General features: G+C 40.0%; 1 long non-coding RNA gene across 6 annotated transcripts in view; it reads left to right on the plus strand.

The window, feature by feature from the left end:
- LOC141567084 (uncharacterized) overlaps positions 1-20,764 on the plus strand; it is a 58,182-nt gene that overhangs the window by 14,799 nt on the left and 22,619 nt on the right. For 3 of the 6 annotated variants that reach the window (XR_012489480.2, XR_012489475.2, XR_016019823.1), the window contains 2 exons: positions 1,998-2,088; positions 9,027-9,152. This is a non-coding gene — a long non-coding RNA (uncharacterized LOC141567084). Of the gene's footprint in view, positions 1-1,997; positions 2,089-9,026; positions 9,153-13,031; positions 14,668-20,764 lie in introns of those variants that run through there. The other 3 variants (XR_012489477.2, XR_016019822.1, XR_012489476.2) reach the window with 2 other exon arrangements.

The raw sequence follows: 20,764 nt of genomic DNA on the forward strand, positions 1-20,764 counted from the left end.
TACGTTCCCAGCTTCCTTTCAGGTAACTTGGGGCCCTGGGCCTGGGTTCTGACCAGTAGGGTGCCAGTGTAATGCCTCTGCCTAAATCCCTCCGCCCTCTGAGGAGGACAGACTGGAGGAGCTGGATCTCGAGTCACTGGATTGTGACTTGAACAAGAAATAACCCTTTGTTGTGTTAAACCTTTGAGATTTGGAGTTTGTTCACTGTGCAAATGTAGGCTGCCTATCTTTGCTACCACACAGGGCGGCTCTAAAGGGTGGCATTTGAAGGATTAGAAAGGAGAAGATCCGAAGATTAGAAGTAGGGTGGGGAAGGCAGAGGAAGGCATCTAAGCCAGGCGATGGAAAATGCAAAAGCCCCCAGGCAGAAGAGAAAAACCATCCAGAGACCAGCCTTGAGCAAGGGGGAAGTGGCTTGAAGAGTAAATCAGGCCCCTGGCCGAAACCTTTGAAGTAACAACCTGCACCCTGGAGGTGAGGCATTTCTGCTTCATCACTACCAGCTCCTCTGTGTGAGCCTTGAACCCTCGTGACCCCAGGGGTGCGGCTCACTGCCCTTGAGGACACTAGTATACAACCACTGAGTTATTTTAGTCTTAAGGATATTCAAGAAGCCTAACGCCGACGCTCAAGTTGGTGCCACAGAAGGATAACCATGTATCGCGTCCTGGTTTAACTATTCACCACCATCTTTCTTAAGTTCTCTGGCTTCTCAATGTCAAAGTTTTCGTAAGACCTCACTACCTGGAGAAAAGGACAGAAGGACTGCCCAGTACTACACGGAGGGAGCGCACGGCGTAAATAGCAACATGTGGATTTTTTGTTTTGCCAGCGCCGTCGTGCTTGTGGTGCTCAGCTTTGTGGCAGCCGCAGCCCAGCCTGTTCTCCTTCAACAACACAGTAGAAGCAGCAGCTTGGGCAGAAGGTTGCAGGCTTGTGTTGTGTTGGGTTCTGCAATCACAGCTGTGGTTTTCAGAGGACTGCTGCATAAAATCTTTGTTGATTGAGTGAATGGATGAATGAACGCTATGATTCAGAACTGTCACACCAAATAATTACCCACCTCACTGTAAGAGTTTTTAAGTTCAAATTTCACTTGTTAGGCACCTTTGAGTCAATGATGCTGAAGAATTAGTCGTCGCTTTACTTTTTTTGTATGTGTTTCGTGAACCTGGGGTTCAGGAAGATCCACAGGTGGAGAAGAAGCTTATTGATGGCTGACATCTTCTGACGATTCCAAGAAAAGGACTCCTCGGCATGTTCATTTGTGTGTGGCTATAAGAGTGGGTTTCGCTTTAAGTTAGTTAGACCAAGAGTTATCATCAAAAAGAGAGCAGTACATTATCAAATAACAATCCTAGCCTGTCATGCCAAAATCACTCATTTACCCCCAGCAGTGCCCCTCCTCAGGTGACACAGGGAACGTAGAGGGCAAGTTTTCCTGATGGGATGTAAGAACATTTTCCAGATGGAATGATGGAAGTGGAATTACATACAAGTGAGATCTGCGGGGGTGGGGGGGTGGGGGGGGGGAAGGGGTGGAAGCAGCACGGGGGTCCAGGCAGGCAACCTCCGGGCAGCCTTGGCCTATAGATGTCATTTGTCCCACACCAACTTGGCCCTCGCGGTTTTGTTTTTTCAGTTTTATTGTCAACCTTTAAAAGGAGGGAGATGCCAGAGAAAAATCAAGATCTCTGGCTTTTTTTGAAAATTCTGAACTCTCTGGCAAAAGTGGGTTCAAATGCCCACAAGACAGCCATAAGATAGCACTGAGCCGGCTCTGGCCTCTTCGGACAGTACACTGTCTCTTCCATTGGCCGCAGTCTCCACTCCACCGTGTTTATCCCTAGCCAGCTTCATTCACTGACAATACTGTTGGGGTCTTTGAGAGAGCCCCCCCAAAATAGCATCTCTCTTTGTCTACTCTGGGTTCTAAACAAGTTGAGGAATAAAACAATGACTAAAGCTGAAAACTATCCCCTTTTTGTGTTACTAAGAGAGAAGAGGTTGGAGGGTGTGACATACGAGTATCTTCAGGCAAAACCAAGCTGACTTACCCAGCTGGGTTCCAGGCGACCCTGGATTAAGGTAGGCCTCCCATGTAATTCTCCTAGCATAGAGGAGCAGCAGAGAACGCAGGTCTGCTCCTGGAAGGAAAAAGGACAGACCTGAGCCATATGTCAGGAACAAAGGCAAAAGACTGAAAACAAAGACCTGAAAGGGAATCCAAGATGTGCTGGTGACATAGACTCTAAATTCAGGAAACAAGAGAGAACTGGAGCACGACTGGTGACCAGCCGAGTCCCAGGGCCAGTGGCTGAGGTATCATAATGGTTCATTGAGTGCCTAGCAGGTGCCATGCACATTTGTGACCCTGCAAAGTAGGTGCTGTCAACTCCTCTAGAGATGAGGAAACCACGGCCCAGGGTGATTCCGAAAGGCCAGGGGAGAGATTCCAGGGCCAGTCTCACTGGCTCCAAAACCCCTCCTTTCTCCCGGCTTGTCTTTTCGGCCACGTGTGAGTGGTTTCTTACGTGTCAACGTAAGAAATGTCCAAACCTGTAGAGAATTTTTATGAATTTATTTGAGCCAAACTGACAACAATTTCCAGAAGCAAAATTTCAATGGATTGAGGAAAATGCTCCAGAGAATGGCAGTTTAGCAGTTTATTTTATACATTAGGATAAAAGAAGGAGACGTAAGGAGGGTCCAATGAAATCCATTGGTGGTAGAATAAGAGGGCGGGGATAGCAAAGTGGGGCAATCTCGGGGATTGGATAAAAAATAAAACGAAGTGACACAGACTTCTGTTACACTGGTGGGTACAGGACAGATAATAATTCATATTGACAGCACACACAGATGGTATGTGGGGGAACTAGATAACATGAAGGGTTCTGTGGTCTCCTGCTCTGGTGCCGGAGGTTGTGCCTGAAGGGTCTGGAAAAGCAGACGACTCTGACATTTCAAAGGTATGTTATCTTAGATGTAAAAAGAGGCTAGACAGGCTCACTTAAGTTAAAGACTGACCTTTGTCAATGGAGCTACAGGCCTAGGACGTGACTACCACCAAGAATAATTTTTAGTTAGGAATTTGTATGTTCAGACCATACTATGTTGTTACTTTCGGTCTCTGAGTTTGTAAGGCCCGCCATGCAGGCCTCCCCTGAGCTTGTCGCGTGTAGTATGTGGGCCCCTTTTCCATCCACACTTCTGTGAGAGCGGGAGCAGCCTGCGGCCGGTGTCAGCTCCATGGAAGAACTGCAGGAGTCAGTGCCCTCTGCTGGGCTGGGACGCTGCAGCCCGCCCTACCCCTGGCGACTAAGCATCCTCGCATCTCCCTGCCAATAAATCGGTTGGTTACCTCTAGCTTGTGGTGTTGTGACCTGACCTTTCCCATCCTTGGACTGTCCTACCCACTCCACACAGCAGAGAAGATGGGGAAGGGGAAGACGAAATGGACCTTCACAGACACCATGTTTCACCCTCTCTGGTCATCAGCAGCAAGTTTTCCGTAAAAGCAGGAGAGCTATGTGCAGTAGAACTTTTTCTGAGGGGGTCTCTTGACTCCTGGTTTAGTGGTAATGCCACCAGCAGACAAACCTAACTCACATCTGCACAGGAACATATCACTCAATAGTACTCCAAGAGATCAACGATTAAAAATTCCTTAAGAAGAAATGTTTTTAGAAGGGACATATGGAGAATCAAAAAGGGGATAAATATAAGTCTGTATTTACAGAATCGAGTAAGGAGCAAAGAAAAGCTGAACAGAAAGGGCTGAATGGAGAAGCTTTCTCCTAAAACAGGTTTTTTCAGAGGGTTTGGATGCCAAAAATAATTCTGATACCACTCTCATTATAGAAGTATCCGAGGCTATAGCCACTAACTTTCATCAGAAGTAAACCCATTAGGTGGCATTGTAGACTTAGAAATGACCAAATAGAACATAGACTTTTTCAGTAGAAGTTTCAAATTTAAGACATTTTTTAGATAGTTAAAGTAACTCCAGGAGAAATGTTCTACATCATTAATGCTGAAATAAAAAAGAGCCAAACTTTGAAGTTAGGGCATAAGCAGTCATGAAAGAAATTACCATGGCCTAAAACAAGTGAGGAAGGAATGAACAAACATTTATTGAGCAACTACCACATGGAAAATGGCTAGTGGGCGTTCTCTGGTTTAATTTTCATAGTGTTGTAAAGTACAGGGATTATTATCCCCTTTTAATAGACCGAAACTCTCAATGCCAAAGGTCACACTGCGGACAACGGCAAGCTTGGGGTCCAAAACTAGTTCAAATCCAGGTGTCTGTCTCCAAAGCCCCTTGTCCGTGTAAATCCTGCGTGCTCCTTCAGGGGACACCCGTGGGCCCTGGGCCTCACCTTCCCGTTTTCCCCCCAAAGTTTTCCACTAAAATCTAGTGAAAGATTTTTCTTCTTTTCTTAGGGAAAGGTATTTCCACAAAAACATTGGTGTTAAATTTCACTGTAAAGCAAGTCCCTCATAACTTTTATTTGCATATTGTTTCTTTTACTATTTCAGTTACATTTTTACATTATCTCACATGTGCAGTTCTCTGTACAGACACCTTACATGTTTACACAGTGTAACCGCAAAGGGGAGGTCCTGACTCATCTCCTCTATACTTCCCTTTGCTCCAATGTCCAGTCTGTCTTTGAATAAGCAGATCAGCCGCTGTTTGGGAGGCTGTGTGGGGAAGACTGCCAGTAGCCAGTACTCTCATTTCTCTGGGCTTGGCCTGTGTATAAAATTTGCATCAGAGGGCACTGGGTGCAGTTTACTGAACAGCAGTTTAAAGTGTCCATTGGTGGCGTCCCCTGGAAAGTGCTGGTTTATACAGCCAGCTGGTCAGTGGTGGAAAAAGTCTAGCTCCCTTAGAATTGTGTAAACAACTTACCTGCTCAGACAGGCAACAACCCACTTTTCCGCAAATACCCAAGAGCACTGGGCTCCAAGTGGGGGAGCCCGAAAGGAAACATCACTGAGCAAGAAGGAATGTTGCAACTGCCAGTTCTGTACATCTTTTTAATCTACCCTTTAAAAATTTCGAGTTTCATGTGATAGGTTTATATGCATTTAATGTATTAGTATTTTAGTAGATAGACCTTATTAGTTCATAGACATATATTGGGAAAACATTTTTGAAAATTGTTTGCCAAAATGGGTGCAAAACCAAAAAAGCTTGGAGATGGTCTGCCTAGAGGAAGATAAACATCAGTGGAGGTGGTGGCAGTGAGAGCCTGCCCCTAAACTCCTAAGATCCAAAAGATAAACCTGAATTGCCTGGGTCATGCTATTGCGAGAGGAGACCTAGCCAGAAGCAAGGTATACTGGTACCACTCCCTGCTTTTCTTCTTACCAATGAGGATGACACCCTGTGAGGCTGCCTGAGAAGCAGATGGATTGTGACAGTCAGGACAACCTGCCCTCTCATTCCCCGAGCAGCCTCGGGCTGTGGCCCCCAGGACCCAGAGAGATTAGCCCTCCTCCCCAAAGTGAGGAGCTCTGCTGGTCAAAGAAACAAATGGCAAATGACATAAAAAGTTCCTCATCACTTGTCCTATGTTAAATGTACATTAAAACTGTTATTCTTCAACCGTCAATTACATAGATTTGAACAAATGAGGAGTTGGCAAGGTTAGAGAAACAGGCTTTCCCATATACCCCCAGTGAATGCGTATGTCAACTGGCTGAATCTTTCTGCATGCAGTTTGAAAATACTGACCAAGTGTTTAAAAAATCTACAGATCTACCAATCCATCCCTTTCTCCTCTGGATATTTTTTAAAGGAAATAATCAAATTTGTAAATAATAGTTTAAAAACATAAAGCTTGTTAGTCAACCACTTATTCATTCTACACACATTTATTGATGTCTTTTATGAAGCAGACTCTGCTGGGTGCTGCAACACAGCACAGAATAAAATCAGTAGGGCTGTCCTCCTGCAGGTTATGAATAATTATTGCAGTGTTATTTATAATGGGGGAAAATCAGAAACTAACAAAATGACCAGCAGTTTCTTTTTGTAGCTATGAATTACTACACAGTCATTACAAATTGTATTGTGGAAGACACTGGAAAATATTCACATGAGTGAAAAAAGGGCAGTTAGCAAAATAGTGTATAAAATGTAAGCCAAAATCTCATGGCCTCGAGTGATCAGAGAAGGGTCACAGCTCAGTCTACCATGTGAGACAGAGGTCATTTAAAAGGAAAATACTTTGCTTTAGTGAGCAACAAAACAGAACAGAACAACAACAAAAAAGCATTGAGAAATAATGACCACCGTTTCTTTCTACTTCATGAATGTTTTCTGAGGATAATTCTGGGCAGAACTAGAGGAGTAGGTAACAACAGCATTGACAGAAGATTCTGAGAGGCAGGAAGACACATCTAAGGAACTACAGCCCAACTGAAAAGAAATGCCTCATCCAATATTTAAAAAGGATCTGCAATGTAATCGGTGAAAGATCCGTAAGAGAAATGGGCTTACTCACACAGTGTTGGTATAATCGTGCCTTGTTATAAACTTTTGAGAAGACAATTAGCAATATTATCAAACTTCTTAATGTCAATGCCATAACCTAGCCATTCCACCTATAGGAGTATACCTATAGGAGTACTTATGCCTGCATTAAAAAATTTGAATAAGGAAATGAAAATTAACCAACACATGCATAATGGGAGTCCCACAAGGAGAGAAGAGAGAGAAAAGGCAGAGAGAATATTGGAAGAAATAATGGCCAAAAAATGTTTCCCAAATTTGATGGACAAGATTAATCCACACACCTAAAAACTCAACAAACTCCAAGTGAGATCAACTCAAAAGTGACCCACACTGAAATACACCATAGTCAAACTGTCTAAAGCCAAAGATGAGAAGAGAATCTTGAAAACAGCAAGAGAAAAATGACACATCATGTACAAATGATCACTGGTGAAATTAACAGCTGACTTCTCATCAGAAACTATGTAGGCCAGTAGTCAGTGGGATGACATATTCAAAGTGCTGAAACAAAAAAGACGGACTCATCCATCCAGCAAAATATCCTTCAAAAATGGAGAAGACATTCAAATAAACAAATACCCAGGGTGCCAAAAAAATGCATACAAGTGGACACTTTGGTCAACGTTGCTCAAGCAGTAGTTTGCCGTAATCAGAAGTGTCTGGACGCTGATGGTAACCACTTTGAGCACCTCTTGTCATTGCAGAAGTCAAACGTGACTTGTATTCATCTTTTGTTGTACGTATATATTGGGTATTACAATTGTAATAGTTTTTTCTTTCTTAAATTGTGTATACATGTTTTTGGTACCCTCGGTATAAATAAAACCTGAGATAATTTATCAGTACCAGACCTGCTCTATGAGAAATACTAAATGGAGTCCTTCAGGCTATATGAAAGGATGCTAGGCAGTAATTGAATTCACATAAAGAAATAAAGATGTCACCCTTGACCATACTGAATACCAGGAATATGAAGGAAAAGTCCAGACGTACCACACACTTGGGACAGGTCTACCAAAGTCTCCCAACTTCACCTTCTATGACCATATCATGCTATAGGGATGAGCATTATGCACTATGACCAAGTGGGATTTATCCCAAGACTGTAAGGTTGGTTTCATGTCCAAAAATAAATAGAATAAAGGACAAAAACATGAGCCTCTCAATACACACAGAAAAAGCATATGACAAAATATGACATCTTTCTATAATTAAAACAGCAACAATAACAAACCCCAACAAACTAGGATAGAAGGGAACCTCTTCACTTGATAAAGGGCATCTGTGAAAAACCCACAGGTAATACTGTACTTAGAGCAGAATAAGGGTGTTTGCTTTCATCACTTCTATTTTATATTGTACCAGAGTTTCCAGTCAGGGCAAGAAAAAGAAAAGGCATCCAAATTTAAAAGGAAAATGTAACACCTTCTGTATTTGCAGATGACATCATCTGATATGTAGAAAATTCCACAGAATCTCTCTCTCTCCCCTTCTCTCCCCTCCCCCCCTGACACACACATACACACACACAATTAGAACTAATTAGAACTAATAAAAAAGTTCAACAAAATTGCAGGATACAAGGTCAATATACAAAAGCCAATTGTATTTCTATACACTAGCAATGAACAATCCAAAATGAAATTATTTTATTTACAATAGCATCAAAAAGAGTAAAGTACTTCTGGATAAATTTAACAAAAGAAGTGCAAAATTTACACACTGATTTATATGAGCCACTAATGGACCCCCAAAAAGTGGATCTAAATCATAGTCCATTTGCTATTAGAAAGTATGGGTTCAGCTTTTTGGTTTAGGAAAAAACAAAAAATATTTGGGGAAAAAATGATCAAACAAATGTGTCCATGTTCATTAATGTTTTTATGGGAAACAATCTGATGGTACAGTAAGCCAGCCAGGTAAATCAAACAATGTAGGCATAAAGATAAATCATAAGTAAATGTCTGTGAATAGAGACAAGAATAGGCTCCGTGGGGATGATTGCTTACTGAGGTGGAAGAGAAATAAAATGGGTAAAGGAATAAAAAAGAAAAAGAAAAAAAGGTAAGACACACAGTGAGAGAAACACATTGAGAGGATATTAAAGAGTAACTCCAAGAAAAGCCGTATGCCGAATTTCAGGTTACCTTATCACCTTCCTCTTACTCTTCAAGCTTTACACTCTGGTTTCCTAATGCAATATCCAATCATACTGAATTAGACTAAAGTCTGATTTGGAGAGCTGATGACCTAATCTTCTTTTGTCTTAATAACATTTTGGGCAGAGTTAATAGCTATTTCCCTTTTGTATGACTTAACTCAACCTAAGAAATAATACTAGCATCATTTTACAAGGAAAGTCTAATTGGAATGTGAATGAAAGTACTATTGGCCAAGGACCTCTATCCCCTACTTATGTCTTATATGAAAATTTGACCCAATTACCTGACAATCAAAGGGAAATATCTTTCATCCTGTCATTATTTGTTCACAGTTATGCCTTTGGACTTGCGTAACGGGAAGAAAGCTCAGCACTCACATTCAACCAGAATGACCACCAGCTCTCAAGACATCTGATTTTTCTCGTTGCCAAGAACAAAGTGACAACTGATTTCAAAGTGTACGTACTTATGTAAAACAAATGCGGGGGGGGGGGCATTTTTTAAGAAAATAGGGGATTGGAAGAATATGTTGATGTCATCACATATTTGAAACTATATTTGAACAGTATAACCTAATTTATATTTTGTTGTGTTTGTCTCTGAATTTTCCATTTAATTTAACAAATACTTTTTGAGCTCCCACTGTATGAAATGGAATGAGCCAAGCAATGGAAGGATACCAAGCTGTATTAGTCAGGGAAATGGCTCTAACTCTAAGAAAGAGAACATCAGATTTCAGTGGCTTAACCCAATGGAGGTTCATTTCATGCTGTTCTAAGTCAGCAGGCAACTCTCTTCCACCTGGTGATCCAGGAATTCAGTCTTCTTCTATCTTGAGTTCCTGCCATGTTCTTCTGCTTGGCAGAATCATCTGCCTCAAGCTGCCCAGGAGGTGAAAGAGTGAAGAAGGCATGCCCAGACCAGAAGCAACACCCATCACTTCTACTTACATTCAACCAGTAAGAAGTTACTGGGCATACAAGGATGTGTGATATATTGGCCATGCAGTCCCTGGCAGGGCAGCACTTCCCTGCGACACCTTTACATCCAGAAAGGAAGGGGACAAGCTAGAGGTGTCTGTCATTCAGATTGTGTAAGATATAGCTTCTACCTTCAGAGAACCTTTGTCAGAGTAGAGAAAGAAGTTCACAGGAGAGAAATGTTATGGAGGAGGTGGTATTTGAGTTGACCCTTGATTGACAGGGAGAACTGCCAGGTAGCTTTGGGAAGAGGAGCATTCCAGAAGGAGTAAAGGCACTAACAAAGCACGGAGGTGTGGAGGGAATGTTGAGGAACTAGTTTTCCTGGAACAAAGCTTGGCATAGGGGAGAGATTAAGCTTTAAAGGCTGTTTAGGTCACTGTTATGTAAGGCCTTGAATGTCAGGAGAAAGAGTTTGAATTCCAAGCCTCCATTATCATGATGATCATGCATTCTTCACAAAGGACCCAGAACAATGACAGCATTAACCACAGACAAGCACATAATAGAAAAGACATTCAGCATGAAGGGATTTCATTTTTCAGATGGTAACAGTAATGACAGCCTTGTAGTGCGCTCACAGGCTGTAACAGGTTTCAAAATTTTGCATTTGTTACCATGTGTCTTGATATTTACGAAATACAATCCAAACATTGCCACTTTACTCTCACTCCGTCTCCCAGGCGTATCTCACATAGTGATCTAGAGATACCAGGGGTAGCCTGACCCACTGGCACCACAAACCCACAGTACCTCCCCTCTAGCAAGACAGACGACCTTCCCAGGGCTGTGAACTCTGAATACCGACACCAAACACTGCACATTCCACAAACAGGATTCCTCTCCTTCGACAGACAGTGTAGTTGTGATATTAGGGTCAACAATGGCGTGGAATTCATACCAGAAATTTAACAGACATTAATATTTGTTAAAAACAATTCAGGTGCAAGGAGACGGGAAGGGCACAAGCAATAGCATCGTGGAGGCTTAGAAAGGTAGTAACTGGACTAGAAATTACACTTTTTCTGAAGATGGTTTCTAACTCTAGTGCTCTGTGAACTGTGACTTTCTTGAATATCCCTCCAAATCAGCAGTGGCTTTAATATATACCCAGGTAGAATATTTAAGAAATTCTGATAGCAGATGGGATCTGACTGTTCTCATTGTGCTGATATATTAATGTATTAGTTGTCTTTTCTTTGGGGAACAAGGTAGGAAAGAGACAATAAACAAATAAATAGATCACACAGAGATGCTACCTTCATCTCTTCCATAGACATCTTACTTGAGGCTCTTTGACCTGCCTTACCTGGTACTTTCTTATTTTTTTAGTTTCCATTTAATACAATGCAGTTTTGCAAAGCTGTTTTTAAGCCATTGTTACCTTGGTTTAAAATAGCCTAAATAGTTATGATATAAACTAGGGTTTAGTTATACTAAACTCTTAATATTATATACTTAATCTTATTTGCTTCACATAATAAGAATTATAAGCAATAATTTTCACAACAATCAATATTTTTGTAAGTTCACATGCATAACCATTGTCCCACTATAAAATTAACAAAATTTTTAAAAGATAGTATTTGAAGTTGGTGAGGATATTGTGAAATGAACATTCTCATTCACTGATGCTGTTAATTTAAATAAGAACAAACTTTCTGAAAAGCAATTTGGCAAAAAATATCAAGGGTTTAAAATATCTATTCCATTTGTCTTGATTATATACACACACACAAACAGAGCAAAAAGGCACTCCTTCCCCAAAAACCCAAAATGTTAATGGTGGTTATCTCTGGGTGATGGGATAATAGGTAGTTTTTACTTAGGAGTTATGGTTTAAAAATTTTTTTTTTCCTCAGTGAGAAGTATTATTTTTATAATTATGGTAAAAATCACTCCCACTATTTAAGAATATCTATCAAAAATTTTAATAAAGTAAGAAAATATTCATAATATTCAGTGAGAATACCATATTTTATAAAGAATATATCAACTAACTATGTATGTATGTGTGCATGTATGTATGTATATATATAGAGAGAGAAATACATAACCATTCACCTAATAAATACTTCTGTTTTCTAAGGCCTAAAATGAGGTACAAATGAACTCAGTCTAAAACCATATTTATCAATAAGTATTAGGATTATTGAAGTATGAATTATGGAGTATTTTTAATTTCCTAATTTATTTAACTTTTAATTTTTCAACACTGAGCTTATATTGCTTTTATATTCAGAAAAGAAAACACATAAAAATCAAATAAAAAAATCTCTACAGAGAATGATCATGTCACTCTATTCACTGTAGGGTTTATAAATCATATCAAGTTGTCAGCTTCTTCACTTGTAAATTAGGGGGATTAGATGACATGTTCTCTAAGGTATCGCCTAGGTCTAAAAGACCCTAAGTCTATGAACCGTATAGCTGATACCTAATAAATAATTTCCAAAACAATGGACCTCCTCTATTATAAATCTAAAAAGGCCCTGACCTTGTGGTGTCATGATATAATACTGAGAGCATGGTTTTCGCATCAAAAAAAACTTGGTGAATATTTTGGCTGGGTCTCATTTTCCTCGTTTGAAAAGTGGGGGTCGTAGCACTTCTCTCAACCGGTTGAATAGAAGTTGACATGTAACAACAAATCTGAAGTCCTTCTTATGTTGGCCGGCATGGAGTGGATGCTTCGTACATGATCGTTTTCTCAATAATCCAAACTTGATCAGTATATTTGCTTGATTGTACTGGATCGTCCATCGGTTTGCAGTCTTTGGATCTAACCTCCCATTTTGAACCCTGCAGCTGGAAGTAGACGGTGACCTTTGTGAGGACTAAGCCATTTCAGCTTTGGGAAGTTGAGAGTTTTAGGTGGGACCTGAGCTCAGCAGACTGTGCGGCCAGGTCTTCAGGGTTCTCTAGTCCTGTGTGGAAAGAACTGGGCGGCACAGGGACTGGGAGCAGGGCAGGAGGAGAAGCCTGCTTGGACGTTTTCCCTTCGTGCCTGCTTGCTCACCTGCTTGCCAGACTTCCTCCCTCCTCCCTTTCCTTCCTTCAGAAAATATTTAACAACACAGATTTTGTGGCGGTCTCAGTGCTTGGCATCGGAGTTTGAATATTAAGGGAGATATTGGGTCTGACCTTAATGAACCTATAGTCTGGTGGGGGAGGCAGAGAGTAAAAAAAAAATAAAAAAAAAATCACAAAACCACATGATCAACCCTGCACACAGGGTGCATCGATGGTTCAGAGGGAGAGAACTTAGTTATCTTAGGAAGGTGTAGTGGGCTACAGGACGTGGTGAGACAAGGTTTCCAAAGGCAATTCCTTCAAAGTAATTTTTCTTTCTGACAGAAGTACATTTTGCTCCAGCACTCAAGATGTGTTTGGTGTGGGGAGGGGAGCCCCCGCCATCAGGAACAGCATGTGGAGATAGAATAGCGTGGCTTCTCCACTAGGGAACCTCGTGGAACTGAACTTGCCAATAGAAGCGTGTGAGAGAAGGAGAGGACCAAACGCGGCTTACCACCAGATCCTGATGGGTAGAGACCATGCTTAAGAATTAGGAACAGCAACTCAACCACAGAAAAACAAAACACCTGATTAAGAAATGGGCAAGAGACTTGAATAGACAGTTCTCCAAAGAAGACATACGAATGACCACCAAGTATGAAAAGGAGCTGGGTTTCACTAATCACCAGGCGACGGCCATTATAAAATAATAATGATGATAATAATATGTGCTGGTGAAGATGTGGAAAAATTGGAATGCTTGTGTACTGTGGATTGGAATAAAAAGTAGTGCAGCCACTATGGAAAACTGTATGGCAATTCCTCAAGGAATTAAAAGTAGAATTACCACATGACCCAGCAATTCCATTTCTTGGTATTTATCCAAAATAATTGAAAGCAGAATCTCAAAGAGGTATTGGTACACCTATGCACATTGCAGAATTATTCATTATAGCCGAGAGGTGAGAGCAACCCAGATGTCCATCGTGGATGAACGGCTAAACAAAATATGGTAAATACATACAATGGAATATTATTCAGCCTTAAAAAGGAAAGAAATGCTGTCACATACTACAATATGGATGAATCTTGAGGACGTTATGCTAATAATGAAATAAGCCAGTCACAAGAGGGCAGATACACAGCGTGATTCCACTTATGTGAAGTATCTAAAGTTGTCAGACTCATAGAAACAGAAAGTAGAATGGTGGTTCCCAGGGACTGAGGGGGAGGGGGAAATGGGGAGTTGTTTAATGGGTATAGAGCCTCAGTTCTGCAAGACGAAAAAATTCTAGAGAGCTGTTGCACAACAGTGTACATATGGTTAACACCAATGTGCTGTACCCTTAAAAATGGTTAAGATGGTGAATTTCATGTTATGTGTTTTTTACCGCAATAAAAAAGAAAGAAAGAAAGAACTGGGAACAGTCTCTTAAAGGCAGTGGGGATTTTAAAGCTGGGAGGGACATGGCCACACCTGCATTTTACACAACAGCCTCTGGGAAAGTATTTCATGGATTAGTGGTGGAACAGACTCAAGCCTGGTGAGACCAACTGGAAAGTTTGTGATGGTCCAGACCTGGGTTGATGAGGGTGTGACAAGCTCAGAGAGAAACAGGAAAGATATGTGACAGCAGATGGGAATGCAGGTGTGGTTCATTATTCCTGAGGTGTGTAACCAGGGACACTGTCCCTGTAGGCAATTCTGGTCATTTTCAAGTTTGGCATGTTGTTAATATTGCCTGGAGAGATTATTTGATTCAAGAGGACTCCTTGTCAGGAATTCACATGAACTGCTTTTGGCTGTTACTCTGTAGGCCTCTGGGACAGGGTCCTCTGCAATTTCCTCTCACCCTCTTTCTCTTTTTTTCCTTTTTTCTTTTTTCCTTTATTTTCTTTCCTCTTTTATGTTTTTTTTTTTAATAGTAGCATTGATTCCCTTGAATGCTGTCATTCATGTTCAAAGTCGCAATTCTCCTAAAGCCAATTGGAGAGAGTCCTAATTCAGGGAATATCTCTAAAAATTTAGAACTTTCTATTCATCTTTCTTTTATCTCCACTCCATGGAATTGCCCAGCAATGATATCATTCTCCAGAAATGCATCCTGGGTGAAACCTTTTTGAATCTCCACATTTGAGAAAAACCTTTGTAGTAAATGCTTTCCTTTGTACAAATGCCATTAACATGTGACTTCTGGAGAGTGAGTGTGTCACAATAAGTGGGTGAGAAAGACAAGGCCATCCTGAAATTCAGGTGCTGGGGGTCAGATAGGGTACTTTCAAGTGAGGGACTCTGTCAGGCATACGCCGCTCTTGGCACAATTCAATTTTGACTCAACAAAATAACATAGTTCTTTATGTCACTGGCTGTTGGGATTATTTGTGAAATGTGGACATCATAAATGCCAAAAGCCCAGAATAATTTCTTCTAAATTCATCATGAATGACCTCTGGCAAAATAACGTTCCTTGTTAAAATCATCTTTCATATTACAATTTACAAATTATCAAATCTCTTGTTTTTGTCTTTTGGTATTTCATTTACTGATTCCAAGTTTAGATTAAGTTAGAATTCCTCTAAAGATATCATAACTGCTTGTTTTTGTTTTCTGCTACTTTGGCTATTTAATTTATATGTTTAATTGTTAAATCTATCTAAAGTGGGTGTTTTGGGGTGTTTTTTTTTTTGTATAGTGTAAATTAAATTGGTTTTCAACATTGCTAGCATCCAGAAGTACATCTAGAAGGAGTTTTCTTCATAAAGTCGATAATTTTCATATTTTGTAAAATACTTAACAGTGTAAATGTGAGGCAATTTAAGTCAGAGGAAAAATGTTTTTTTACCCCACCTCTCTCTTGGAAAATATTTGAAGTACAGTAGTCACATATCTAATTCTCTTTGAAGGTACTTTTGGATAGAATCCAGGAAAACTACCCTTTCTAAAACAGATGAATGTTTCATCTGAAAACTTGGTGCACTTAAAAAAATAATTAACTCCCAAGCATGTTTAAATGTCTATGTTAGTTACTGTGGTACAAATTATATTCAGTAGAAGTTTCATGCTGAGAAAAACCACGAAGTACATAAGATGAATGCCTTCGCTGTGATTATTCTCTTCAGGAGCTAGAAAATAACTACTTAGAAAGATTCTGCATGAGGGTAATTGCTATTTAATGGAGAAAAACTAGGGGAAATAATTATAAGAGTGAAGAGATATTTCCTAACCATCTGTCATTTGAAAATAAGAAACAAAAAAAGAAAACATAGTATGTTTTTCAGAAAGACTTGGAAGTGATGCCAAAAGGTGATTCTCTGAAGGTACACCCACAAAAGAACTTTCCATGAAGACATCTGAGATTACTATATGTAAAAGTTCTTTCTAGAGCCATCACCAAGGTGTGTTTTACTTTTATGGTCAGTCACCTTTATTTGGCATTTCTACATATCCCAGGTGAAGGAACACACCCAGTTGAAATGTCAGTAATGAAGGAGGGATGCCAACAGAAAGACATGGCCTACCCAGAAAAAAAAAACCCACAAAAAGTAGCAACGGGGAAAAGCAATCTTTGAGTTTCTCATTTTGTTTAATGCATTGAAGAAATATTCATAAGCTAATAGAGGTCTATGTTTCTGAACCTACGTAGGCTTTATTCAGATAACATTTTCCTGATGTTCTCTTCTGTTGAAGTGGTATTCTTGAGCCTATAGATAGTTGCCCTGCCATGTGCCTCTCAGAGCTCTCCAGCCTCGGAGGAGCTTCTGATCTAGATGCAGAGCAAGGAGTAGGACCATGAATTATTCAGCGTGACTGGTTTGTTGTCGTTCAACAATTTAGGGGTTAATAACCAGAGGAGACAACAATACAAGATATGTTATGAGCCAGTATGTGATTAAGGGTGTAGCTAGAAGCAATCTCACTCGCCTCTAAATTTCCAGAGTACTTTATCTGTGCCTCTTATGACACATCCCCCTTTCTCTCCAATGTTACTGTTATTTCTCTCTTTTCCCCTTACTAGAGGGCAAACAACTCAAGGGCAAGCTCCAGGTCTGATTTATCTTTGATTTCCCCCACACAGAGCCTAACCTAGGCCTGCCTAGCATTGCCACAAGTAAACTTTTGTTATTTGAATAAAATGAGGGACACAGAGAATAAGTTTGGGTGTAAAGGGGAGGGGCGGGGGAGGAGCATGGGTGTGTGCGAAGAGTCTCATGTTGGACAAAAATAGATTGACAACAAGCAATAAATGTCTGAAGTGGACATTGTTTTTACCTCTGTAGCTTCCATTCGTCCTTTTTGTAGTGAGACTACCTTGATTTTATTTTTGGCGGGGAGGGAACTACTGCTCCCCTATTGTGTGTCCTTGGTGCAACTCTCATCAAGGTGGCCTGCCTTCCCTTGGCCTAGACAATCACACTCTCATGGAGATGGAACTCAGGCAGGACAAGGACAGAAACCTCCAGTGACTCACCCCAGTGGTAGCCTATCCACTGGGGTAACAGACGTTATGCACTTGGTCTTCCATCCTTTGGCAGATTAAAGATGGCTGCTCATTCTTTGTCATTCCTTCCATCAAGAGGTGGAGTCTATGTCCCTTCCCTTCACTCTGGGCAGGTTCTGCGACTGCCCTGATAAACAGAATACAATGGAAGTGACTGTGCCAGTTTCAAGATCTAGCTCTTCATAGACGGGCGGCTTCTACTTTCTGTCTCTTGAAAGGTTCACTCTTGGAGACCTGAGCCACCATTTAAGTCGCACTACCCTGAGGCCACCATGCTATGAGGAAGCCCAAGCTAGCCACGTGGAGAGGTCCTGTGGAGAAACAGATGCCCAGCCAGCACCTAGCTGTTCTAGCCATCCTGGCCCAAGTGCCCAACCTGTGAGGGAAGGAGTCCTCACAGGATTCCAGCCTCAGAAGCCTGAGGGACCCCAATGAGAACTTCTCAGATGACCCCTAAAACCACGAGAGATACTAATAAATTGTTGTTTTAATTCACCATGTTTTGAAGTGGTTTGTTAGCAGCAGTCGATAACTAGGACACGTCTAGATTCCCAGTTTTTCAGAATGGTTCAGTCTTCTCCGCATTTATAATTGTAGTATTGTCTTACATTCCCATCACACTGTGGTGGCACAGACATGCTAATGTGCATCATCTCATCTCTGCTTTTCTGTGCCTCAATTTCTCATCTATGGCGTGGGATTATAAGGTACTTTCATCAAAGTTGATGTGAGGAAAAAAATGAATGAAGACGTAAAGCACTTCGAACATTGTCTAGCACAAAGTAAGGGCTCACTGAGTATAGCTTGTATTATTTTTAAAAAGTATTGACCTGTATAATAGTCCCATGACCTAGAGGAGATTGTTCAGCTTAAATAGATTAATTCAGAGTCTGCAAGCTGCTGGCTTTGTTGGCCTGCCCAGCTTAAACAAATATTTGAATAAATTGCAGCCATTTAAAACCCGAGATTTCATATGAATATCTAGAATTCTGGCTCATTTGGAAACCAGGGTGGTACCTTGGCACTGGGCCTGCACTTCTGCAAGTCACTGACTGGCTCTTGCCGACCAGTGACTTCCCACGTTAGATGGAATCTGTGCTCTCCAGCTCACCATGGCTCCAACACCCACTACGCTTACGTCCACCACCCTCTTTCATGTATGTCACCTGCCTGACCTGTGGGCATTTGTAACTCAAGGAAGAAGGAAGGAAGAGAGGGAGGGAGGAAAGATGGATTCAACAAGTGGATATGTTCTGACTGTTGCTACATCAGCAAACACTTTAACAATCAAAATGCGCTGTTTGGTTAGGAGGATCAAATCAGCCTTTGTAGAACATGAACCTATTTCAGTCACTAAGACAGAACAAATGTTTGAGTTGGAGGCCTACTCTCATTGAAATGCTTACGAAATATTTCTTCTTGAATGGGAGATGCTGTCTCTCTTTAGGGAGAACCTTGGAAAAAATGTCTATGAATGCGTTTGTAAAATGAGTGTAGACCAAAATATTTTTGAAATATTTTTTTATTGAAAGAAATAGATGTTTTTTAAGGAAAATTCTTATTTAAATTACTTAGCTCTCCTTTGCAATCTTCCTTTTTCTGTGTGGCCTCAATCAGTATTAAATGCATCCCCCCATGGCTAGGATTGCTGCTTTTTTAGAAAAGGAGTCTGTTTGAAGGAATTCTGTGCTCTTCCAGTAATTAAAATCCTTTCAGGATCCTTTAACTTTCTGCTTTGTCCCAAATTTTTGGAACTGTTCAGCTTTCATGTTTCATCCCAGGGAGGCTGTAGTTCTTCTCATCTACAATAGAACAGTGTGAATTTAAAGACGCCCTATCTTCCACGTGAGTGTGATTGCAAATGTCTCCCCTCTCCCACTCCAGTTCAGAAGGGAGGAGAATCTCTGTCGTTTGCAAGCTGAGTATTGAGGCACCGGGTGTCCCAGGCAACCTGTTGAGGCCCTGAGTTTCCCTACAAGCCAGGGCTTCCACCTGGTCTGACAACAGAACAATGTGGGACCAGGGAGAAGCTTTGTTTTCCTTGGGCACCTCTCTGGCCCCAAGAGCGGAAGTCCACAGTTTATATCACATTTAACAATCTGCCAATCAGTCATCACCTAGGAAAGATGCAGGAACATTAAAGCAGCTCGTGTAAAGGTTATTATTAAAGTAATACAAACACAAAGAAAAACTGGAAAATAAGAATAATAGAAAAAAATCACCTGTGGTGCTATCATCTAAAAAATAATAAGGTTTAACATTTTGATGTAGTTTCTGTCAATCTTTTTTTTTCTTAAAAATATTAATAATCATAGTAAATAATTTTGAATTTTTGGTCTTTTTACTTGACATGCTCTACTCAGCATTTTCCCATTACTGCTTATCCTTTATAAATAAAATTGTAATCTCTACAAAATATTTCAAGCAGATATATCATAATTTATGGAATTATTTCCCTATACTTGTACTTTTGTTTCCAGTTTTTATAAATAACATGCTATGAACATCATAGCATACTATGAAAAGCATAAAGTTTTTCATATATTTAGGATCATGTCTTCATGTCAGAGCCTCAGAATTAGAATTACTGAGTCAAAAAAACATGGAAAATTTTATGGTTCTTGATGGATATTATTAAATTGTTTTCCAAAATGTTTTAACCAATTTAGACTGCCACCTCAAATGTATGTGAGGGAATGTATTGTCACCTCCTTGCCAACAGTGGGTACAATTAGTTTTTTGGATTTTAAATTGATTAGCATGGTATTTCACAGTTTTGATTTATATTTCCTTGACTCTAGTCAGAATGAATTTATTCCATTTGTTAAGTAACTGTTTTTTTCTTTATGTTGAATGTCATTCAATGTCTTCTATGTACATACACATTAACATTTTAGTGCTTTCTTATCTTTTTATGGGCTCTATATAAAGTGATATTAATCTGCTGTTACATGTGTTGGAAACATTTTCCTATTGGTTAGAATTCTAAAAAATATTTATTCATGTATTCAAACATAAAGAAACATTTAAAGAATAATATAGGAAACAGTCATGAACTTGCGTCCGGCTTTATTAGATAATATTTTGCCATAATTTCAGAATTCTTTCAAAAAAGAAAAACTACAAATTATAAAAAAGATATACTCTGTGTGATATTGATTTTTTAAAAATTTGTTGACACTTACTTTGTGACCTTGCATGTTGTCAGTTTTTATAAATGTTTCATGTGTTTGTGAAAAGAAGAAACATTGCCCATTTACCACTTGCAGTATTCTCTATCTTTCTGCTGGATCAAACTTGTTAGTTTTATTTTCTAAATATTCTATATACTTCCTAGAGATTTTTGTCTTCTTGGTCTAATAGTTTCTGATAAAGTTGCTAAATATTTCCCACCATGATTTTGGAATTGCATCTCCTTGTCATTCTGTTCTTGCTTCATGTTCTGTTTTTGCTTTATACATATTTTTTGTTTAATATGTAACTTTATATATTTTGTAACTATGTTGCTGGGTACATACAAATTCATGACTGTAGTGATTTTTTTCATGATTATTATGCAGCATGTTTTGTATCCAA

The sequence above is a fragment of the Rhinolophus sinicus genome, chromosome 17 (genome assembly GCF_057876585.1).
Source record: "Rhinolophus sinicus isolate RSI-liver-muscle chromosome 17, RSI-T2T, whole genome shotgun sequence".
In the NCBI taxonomy this organism is placed as follows: Eukaryota; Metazoa; Chordata; class Mammalia; order Chiroptera; family Rhinolophidae; genus Rhinolophus; species Rhinolophus sinicus.